The sequence below is a fragment of the Piliocolobus tephrosceles genome, chromosome 3, assembly GCF_002776525.5.
Source record: "Piliocolobus tephrosceles isolate RC106 chromosome 3, ASM277652v3, whole genome shotgun sequence".
Lineage (NCBI taxonomy): Eukaryota > Metazoa > Chordata > Mammalia > Primates > Cercopithecidae > Piliocolobus > Piliocolobus tephrosceles.
In genome coordinates this window covers 71,993,994-72,003,778 of record NC_045436.1, presented here as the reverse complement: position 1 = coordinate 72,003,778, position 9,785 = coordinate 71,993,994, and positions in this window count along the sequence as shown.

Genomic DNA, 9,785 nt, shown 5'->3' with positions numbered 1-9,785 from the left:
ATAAGAAGCACAGTTTTTAAGTCAAGTGAAATCGTATGTGTTAAAATACTGCAAAACCTTAAAACCCTGATTTTTAAAGTGTTGAGATACTTAAGTCTTTGAATAAAGATATATCTTTATCCTAAATCAAATACTTTATTTTTATTTTTTTGCCATGCACGTCCTCCTTAATCCATTGGAGAATGAGCTATTCCTTTAGCGTTAAAAAATGTTTTTAATCTCAGATATTTAGAATAGCAAGATGAATGGTGGTTGAGCTGGTCTTGATTGAAAATACTAAAGATGAGAATAGAGTTTGAGTTGGAAGTAGAGCTCCCTGGAATTTCCATTAAGATACCATTAATTTTTCTAAAAAATTATTCTGATTGCCAACTGCCTTCCCCATGTCTTATTTTTCCATAAATTTATATTTTAGAGAATTTGTTCCAGCTTATTTGGTATATTTATTTTGACTTTTTAGGTTTTATTTTTAAGTTATCCATTCTACCATATTCCTTTGCTTTTATCTTCCAAGGCTTCTACTAATTTAAAAAATTATTATGGAAGTTATATTTTAATCTTGTAAAATCTGAATAGTCAATTCAATCTTGTAGAATAGCAAACTCAGTGCATTCATAGTGTTAGAGATTAAAACCTAGTATAAAGACACAGTAATGAATATAGTATATGTACCAACATAGAAAAGACCAATACTAACTGAGAGTCAAAAAAAGACCCCCATAAATATCTGTCTCTTGACTTATGACAAAGGTAACACTGAAGTGTGATGGAAGAATAACAGTTTTGCCAATAATTATTGCTGAAAATATCACCTATTTATGTGAAAAAAAGTATTGACCTTACTTAATACCACATGCAAAAACTGTTACAAAAATATTGCAAATCAAATGTAACAAGTAAACTATAATGTTTAATGACAGAGCAGGAGCACTGTCATCTTAGACAAACACCACCACTTTAAGTTCCGGCTCCCTTTCTAGCTTCATGCATTTTAAGGAAATCACTTCTAACTATAAGCAGACAGAAAGAGCAGACAGTGAAACACAGAGAAGACAGCTCAGGCACAGAGAAAAGTAGGGGGAAAGTCTCTTGGGTTATTGCCAAACTTCACCCTCATACAGTGGGCACCAGTAAAACAGTGGGCCTTAATAAGAACCCTCCTTTCCTGTCAGATGCATTAAGGTAGGGAAGCTAAAAGCAAATTCTGGGGGATATGCCTGCAGCTGCAGAAAGATGTATGGGAACAAACACCCAACTCTCCCTCTCAGATAAACACAACAAACAGACACAAAAGCAGTCTAATCCTCTAATAAACTCTCCCACACTAAATCCTTAAAAACTCTTAGTCTATAGAAAAGTGTGGCTCTAACCTAACTCAGCCAGCAACCCCTCTCAGGTTTGTTTAAAATAAAACTGTCCCTGTTAACTGTAAAGCCAACCTTCGTGTTTCTCTCCTGTTTCTTTAATTCTTACAGTTTTTATTAGAAAACCAAGAAAAATATCTTAATGGCATTAGATTACATAATGATTTATTTACAAGCACACAAAAAATACAAATAGGAGTTGAGATTTATCAACATTAAACACCAAGTGCTTCTGTTCCTCCAAAGACAACATTGAAAGAATAGAAATTCAAGCCACACATTGGGAGAAGATATTTACAATACTTCTACCTGACATAGAACTCATATCCTGTATACTTACTGATAAGACTCCTATGAGTTACTAAAAATAGAGAAAGCTCCAAAGAAATATGGCAAAAATACTGACTTAGATATGTTACAATATATAACATTTAAATGTCCAATAAACATATCAACTTATGCTAAATTTAATTAATCACTAAGAAGGTGCAAATTTAAATCCCAGTGTAATACTACTCAACACCCATTCATATTGTAAAAATGAAAAAGACTGACACTAAGCATTGACAAGGGTGTGGAGCAACTAATGGTGGGAGTATAAATGATTAGAATCATTTTGGAAAATAATTTGGCAGTATCTGCTAATGTTTAGCATCTGCATACTGTTTAGCATCTCCATACTGTTTGAAGCAGCAAATCTCCTCCCAGGTGTAAATGTAACAGAAATGTGGACCCATATACACTGAAAGACAAGTTCAATGATGTTTATAACAACACTATTCATAATAGTCCCAAACTGGAAGCAATGCAGACATGAGTAGAATTAATAAATATACCTATTACTCAGAGTGAAAGTGAACAAAATTACCACTGAGCAACATAATCACAAAAACAAAGTGTTGGGCAAAAGAAACCAATCACAAAAGACTTCTTACTGTATAAATACATGTAACTTTTTTTTGATAAGCGAAACTAAACAGTGTAGTAATTTTATTTGCTGACAAGAGGGAAAGAGGCTGGAAATGATGATGACAAAAGTATCTGTGGTGTTGATATTATACTATGTTTTGATCTTTATCTCATTACAAGGATATATTCACTTTGTTAAAATCATACAGCTATGTGAATTGATTTAAGCACGTTTTGTATGTATATTTCATGAAAATATTGTATAAATTCCCAATGTCTTTTTAAATGCTTTCTTTTTCTTTCTCATATTAATTTTTTATAGATATACATTTTTCTTGATATTTTCAAAGTGAAATTTTAAGATATTTAAATTATCAGATCATCTTAGGGTTTTCTTTTTTTCTTGGTTTTTAAAATTTGTTTATCGTTATAATTCCTGTTTTCAGAAGGTATATCAGATATGTGTTGATTCATTGTTTCTATTTCTATCTAAAACGAATCATTGAGAAGAACAGTAATTCATTCAATGCAAGGCAAAGCTTACTTACCTGCAACATTGGTCTAGGGCAACTGAACAGCTAACAAGCCATTATGCTGGTGTTTCTTTAAAGAACGCAATTAAGAAAGCTTCACTTACATGAGTTGCTCTGTTTCTCCTAAAATAGTATATTGAATTTATTTTGAAAATAATTTTGTTTTTGTGTTTGTCCAAGATTAATGCTTAGAGACTGACTTTTCTGCTACAGTTGATTTTGAATGTTGGTTGCATGTCTGGATATAGAGCATGTAGACAAGAGATTCTTAAGTACTGTTGCAATTGAATCCCTAATTTTTAGTCCTACATCTTATGCTTGCATCCCCTCCTGTCCTGCATCCTTGAACTTGTCTAGAATTCTTCCAAGGAGGCGAATTCCCTCTTTGGTTAAAACCTTCCTGCACACATTCTCATTTGTGAAAATTTAATTTCCTTCTTTAGTCACTTCCATTTATAGTCACATTCCAGAAAATATTTGAAATATTTCATTTTATGATTATCTGTTTCCCATGATCTTCATTGTCATGGGTTTATACCTTTAAAAACCTGTCATTATTATCTTATTAGTATCTGTGCATAAAGTAGATCAATGCATAGACTTAATTTGTAACCTTGAATCACAAAGCATATAGATACATATTTAAACATAAGAGTGTTTGTGTTTGTGTGTGTGTATTACAGCTGAAAGAGCACTGTAGTTAGAGTCAAACGATATTTAAATCTAAATTTAAGTTTCTTTATAGCCATATACCAGATGGTTGACCTTGAACAAGTATATAATAACCCTGAGTTAAATTAATATAAGACATAAGGACCTAAAGCATATTAATCTAACACATGAAACTCAGCATATAAACTTTGAAATGGTATATAATTGAGAATGATTTATTATATGTCCTTACTGAAAACAATGAGTTTCATCATAATTATATAGAAAGCAGTATACTCTATAATTTTTTAACAATCTTATTTAACATTCAATGCAGTAGTAATTGAAGACTCTGCAGATTTTATTCTTACTAATACTAATTATAATTTTTTTTTTTTTTTTTTTTTTTTTGAGACAGAGCCTCCCTCTGCCGCCCAGGCTGGAGTGCAGTGGTCGGATCTTGGCTCACTGCAAGCTCCGCCACCCAGGTTCACGCCATTCTCTTGCCTCAGCCTCCCGAGTAGGTGGGACTACAGGCGCCCGCCATGTCGCCCTGGTAGTTTTTTGTATTTTTTAGTAGAGACGGGGTTTCACCGTGTTAGCCAGGATGGTCTCGATCTCCTGACCTCGTGATCCGCCCGTCTCGGCCTCCCAAAGTGCTGGGATTACAGGCTTGAGCCACCGCGCCCGGCCGTAATTATAATGTTGAAGCCATTCTATATGTACTATATTTTCCTAAAGCAATTAAGAAAATATAATAAATTATAGCCTCCATATTTTTATTCAGCCTGTTCAGTTATCTTTATATATTGCATAGCTCTTAAGATTAAAATGGATGTGTTTTTTTTAACTCAGTAGATTATAAGTATGAGAACCAGAAATATGTACATACATTGGAATAATGTAATGAATTTGTACTATGTCAACAAAGCTAAAGTGGAACTTTGTTCCTTAGAAGTCTGTTCCGTATGAGACTCCAGGTTAGGATTTTCCACAGGAGAATTCTCTGCAATATTTGGAAGGCAGAAGTGAAGCAGCAGCCATCGGTAGGCTTAGCTAGTTAATGTTGGATACAGCACTGCTGCAATTCATCCACATTGTCTCTGGTCTGCTGGGTCACTTTGTTGGTGTGGGCCAATAGCTGTGCCTGAAGCTTGTGTATGTAGTATATACAAATTTTCCTCTTTCATTTTCTCTAATACCTGTGCCTTGTAGCTGTGTGGTTTCATGGGAAAGTTGCTAATGTTTTCCTCATGTGAATTTGGTGGCTGGAGGGGTTGAGAAACAGATGATGATTTTAATTTGTCCCAGAGGTTCCACCACATCATTAGAGCTGCTAGTTTGTCCTTGCTCTCCATACTTCACATCCAATTTTTTTCTTGCTGTTCGACCTAATGACAAAATCCAGCACCAAAAGCAGGATCAACAACTTTAAATAGGCTGCTTAACTTGCCCTCACAATTGAGCAAGTTCAAAATCCTATAAAAGCACACTTTACTCATATTATTAACAGTAACTCTGCTTATCTGATTGAAACATACCTGATAATGAACAGTAAGATGTAATCATGAAGTAGGCACAAGACAATGGACTGCATGCATCTTAGGAAGTGAAAAGCTGAACATGACCTAGACAAGAAGAATCTGAAAATTGACATATATAAAGAAAAAAGAGATTGCATATATTTTCCTAGTGGTAATTAGAAGACAGTGCAGTATACTTCAGAATTATTGTTTTATTAATCAGCAAAAATATTACAAAAATATTACATCATATTTGCTGAAAGATAAGCCAAATTGATATGTCGATGACTGACATGTAACGAAGGGAACCATAGTTGTGAATACCAGTGTATTGATCAAAATGTTATGTGAAGAATTTTAAAATAACATAAGGTAAACCCATTTAATGTGCTTATTGTAGATGACATCAATGTGAAAATCAGATATTTATTCTAATTTTTAAATTTTAGTTTCAAGAGGGTACATGTGCAGTTTTGTTATGTGGATATATTGCATAGTACTGGGATTTGGGTTGCTATTGAACTCATCACCCAAATAGTGAATATAGTAGTTAATAGGTAGTTTTTCAACCCTCGGTCCCCTCCCTCCCTCTTTTCCCACTTTTGGAGACCACAGCGTCTATTGTTTCTGTCTTTGTGTCTGTGTGTACCCATTTTGTAGCTCTCACTTTTAAGGGAGAACATGCAGTATTTGATTTTCTGTTTCTTCATTAATTCAATTGTGATAATGACCTCCAGTTGCCTCCATGTTCCTGCAAAGGACATGATCTCATTCTTTCTTATGACTGTGTGGTATTCCATGGTGTGTATGTACCAATTTTATTTATCCAGTCCACCATGGTTGGGTACATAGGTGGATTCCACGACTTTGCTGTTGTGTGTAGTTCTGCAGTAAAGATGAGTTCAGGTGTCTTTTGGTAGAATAACATCTCTTCCATTACTTAGATATCAGTAACAGGTAGTTCTATTTTTGATTGTTTGAGAAATCTCCAATCTACTTTCCACAGAGGCTGAACTAATTTATATTCCCACCACCAGTGTGCAAGCATTCCCTCTTCTTTGCATTCTTGCCAATCTCTGTTATTTTTTGACTATTTATTAATAGCCATTCTGACTGATGTGAGATGGTATCTCATTGTGGTTTAATTTCATTGCTCTGAAGATTAGTGATGTTGAGGATTTTTTCATAAATATTTTGGCTGCTTGTGTGTCTTCTTTTGAAAAAGCAGTGTTAATGTTATTTGACCACTTTTTAATGGGGTTATTTGATTTTTATTTGTTTAAGTTGCTTACAGATTCTGGATAAGAATCCGTTGTCAGATACCTAGTTTGCAAATTATTTTCTTCCTTTTTAGTAGGTTGTCTATTTACTCTGTTGATTGTTTCTTTTGTTGTATAGAGAGCTTTTTAGTGTAATTAAGTCCCATTTGTCAATTTTTGTTTTTGTTGCATTTGTCTTTGTGGTCTTAGTAATGAATTATTTGCCTAGGCAAATGTCCAGAATAATTTTTCCTGGGTTTTCTTCTAAGATTTTTATAGATTGAGGACTTACATTTAAATCTTTACTACATCTTGAGTTAATTTTTGTATATAGTGACAGGTGGGGATCCAGTTTTGTTCTTCTGCATATGACTGGCCAATTTTCCCAGTACAATTTATTGAAAAGGTGTCCTTTCCTCATTGTTTATTTTTGTTGACTCTGTCAAAGATCAGTTGGTTGTGGGTGTGTGGTTTTATTTCTGAGTTCTCTATCCTGTTCTATTGATCTATGTGCTTATTTTTGTATAGTACCATGCAGTTTTGGTTATTAGAAACTAGAAGTATAGTTTGAAATGAAGTAATATGAAGCCTGCTCCTTTGCTCCCTTTGCTTTGTCTTGACTATTGGACACTTTTTTGGTTCCATATGGATTTTACAATAAATTTGACTAATTCTGTGAGAAATTATGTTGGTAATTTTATGGGAATTGCATTGAATCTGCAGTTTGCTTTGGGCAGTGTGGACATTTTAACAATATCACTTCTTCCAATCCATGAGCATGATATGTTTTTCCATTTGTTTGTGTCATCTATCAATTTATTTCAGCAGTGTTTTGTAATTCTCCTTGTAGAGCTCTTTCACCTCCTTGGTTAGATGTATTCCTAGGTATTTTGGTGTTTTTTTTTTTTTTTTTTTTTTTTTTTTTTTTTTTTTTTTTTTTTTTTTGATGGCTGTTGTAAGTAGGATTGCACCCTTTTTTGGTTCTCAGCTTGAACTGTATTGATGTATAGAAATGCTAGTTATTTCTGTATGCTGATTTTGTATCCTGAAACTTCACTAAAGTAGTTTATCAGATCTAGGAGTCTTTTGGAGGGAGGTTTAGAGTTCTCTAGGTATAGAATCATACTGTAAGCAAATATAGATAATTTAATGTCCTCTTTCCTATTTGGATACCCTTTATTTCTTTTTCTTGTCTGATTGGTCTGGCAAGTAACTACCTTGCTATATTGAATAGAAGTGGTGAGAGTAGATATCCTTGTTTTTGTCCAGTTCTTTGGGAAAATGTTTTCAATTTTTGTCAGTTCAATATGATGTTTGCTGTGAGTTTGTCATAAATGGCTGTTATTATTTTGAAGTATGCTCCCTTGATGCCTGGTTTGTTGAAGGTTTTTATCATGAAGAGATATTGGATTGTATTGAATGCCTTTTTTGCTTCCATTGAGATTATCACATGGTTTTTGCTTTTAATTCTGTTTATGTGGTGTATCATGCGTATCCACCTTTGTCATTTTTGATGGTGCTTATTTGGGTCTTCTCTTTATTTTCTTTGTTAATCTAACTAGTAGTCTATCAGTCCTGTTTACCCTTTCAATAGCCAACTTCTTATTTTATTGATGCATTGTATAAGTTCTTTCTTTGGTGTCAATTTTATTTAGTTCTGCTTTAATTTTAGTTACTTATTTTCTTTTGCTAGCTTTGGGTCTACTTTGTTCTTGTTTTCATATCTCCCTTCAGTGTGAATTTAGGTTGTTAATTTGAAATCTTTCTATTTTCTTGATGTAGGCATATAGTGCTCTAAACTTTCCCCTTAACCATTACTCTCACTGAATCTCGGAGATTTGGGCATATTGTTTCTCTATTTTCATTTGTTTCAAATAACTTTTTTTTTATTTCTGTCTTAATGTCTTTGTTTATTCAAAAGCCATTCAGGAACAAGTTGTTTAGGTTCCATGTATTTCTGTGAGAATTCCTCTTGGTATTGAGTTCTAATTTTACCCCACTGTATTCAAAGAAGATGATTGACATAATTTTGATTTTTCTGAATTTATTGAGACTTGCTTTATGACCAAGCATGTAGTCAGTCCTAGAGAATGTTACATATGTGGATGAGAATAAGGTATATTCTGTAGTTATTGGGTGGAGTATGCTGTAGCTGTCCATTAAATCCATTTGGTCAAGGGTTCCATTTCAGTCTACAATTTCTGGGTCAGTTTTCTACATCAATGGTCTCTCTAACATTATCACTGTGGTGTTAAAATCCCTATGATTATTGTGTGGCTCTCTATCTCTTTTCTTAGGACTAATGGCAATTGGTTTATAAATTAGGATGCTTTGATGTTGGGTGCATATATATATATATATATATATATATATATATATATATATGATGGTTATGTCTACTTGTTGAATTTTATAATGCTTTTTTTGTACATTTTCACTATTGTTAGTTTTAAGTAAGTTTTATGTAATATAAAAATAACAATCCTGGCTTTTGTTTGTTTTCAATTTGCATGATAGTTCTTTCTCCATCTCTGTAGTTTGAGCCGATGATTGCCATTACATGTGAGATGGGTCTCTTGAAAAAAGCAGAAGATCATTTATTTTATCCAATTTATCATGCCGGCTTTTAAGTGGAGCATTTACATCATTTATGGTAAAGGTTAATATTGATATGTGAGGTTTTCTGTCTCTCATATTGTTGATAGTTAGTTGATTTGTAATCTCAGTAGTATATTTGCTTTATAGGGTCTGTGGACTTTGTACTTATGTGTGCTTTTGTGGTAGCAAGTATCATCATTTTGTTTCATTGTTTAGAATTTTTTTGTAGGTTTAACCAGGTGGTGACAAATTCCCTTAACATTTACTTGTCTGAGGAATACTTTATATCTGAAGCTCAGTTTAAAAGGATATTAAATTCTTGTTTGGCATTTTGTTTCATAATGAAGGCTAAAAGTAAGTCCCCATTCTTGTTTGGCTTGTATGGTATCTGCTGAGAATTCTGCTGTTAGTCTTATGGAATTCCCTTTATAGGTAATTTTGCCTTTTTCTCTATGCTTCTTTAAGATTTTTTCTTTCACATTGACTTAGGGTAGTCTAATGACTATATGCCTTGGGGAAGGTTGTCACATGCAGTGTCTCACGGAAGTGCTCTGGATTTTTTTTTTTTTTTTTTTTTTTGGATCTGCATGTCAACATTTTTAGCAATTCCTGGATTATACTCTGAAATCCCTTTTCCAATTTGCTTACATTTTCATCTTCATTTTCTTTTTCAGAAATGCCAATAAATTGTATGTTTGGTGGCTTTACATAATCTTTTAATTCTCAAAAGTTTTCTCATTAAAAAAACTTTTTTCTTTATTTTTGTCTGGTTTGGTTAATTCTGATTTGATTTTTGAGCTCTGAATTTTTTTCTTATGTTTGATCTAGTCTATTGCTAAGGACTCTGGTATGGTTTGGCTGTGTCCCCACCCAAATTTCATCTTGAATTTCCATGTGTTGTGGGAGGGACCCAGTATGAGATAACTGAATCATGGGGGCAGGTCTTTA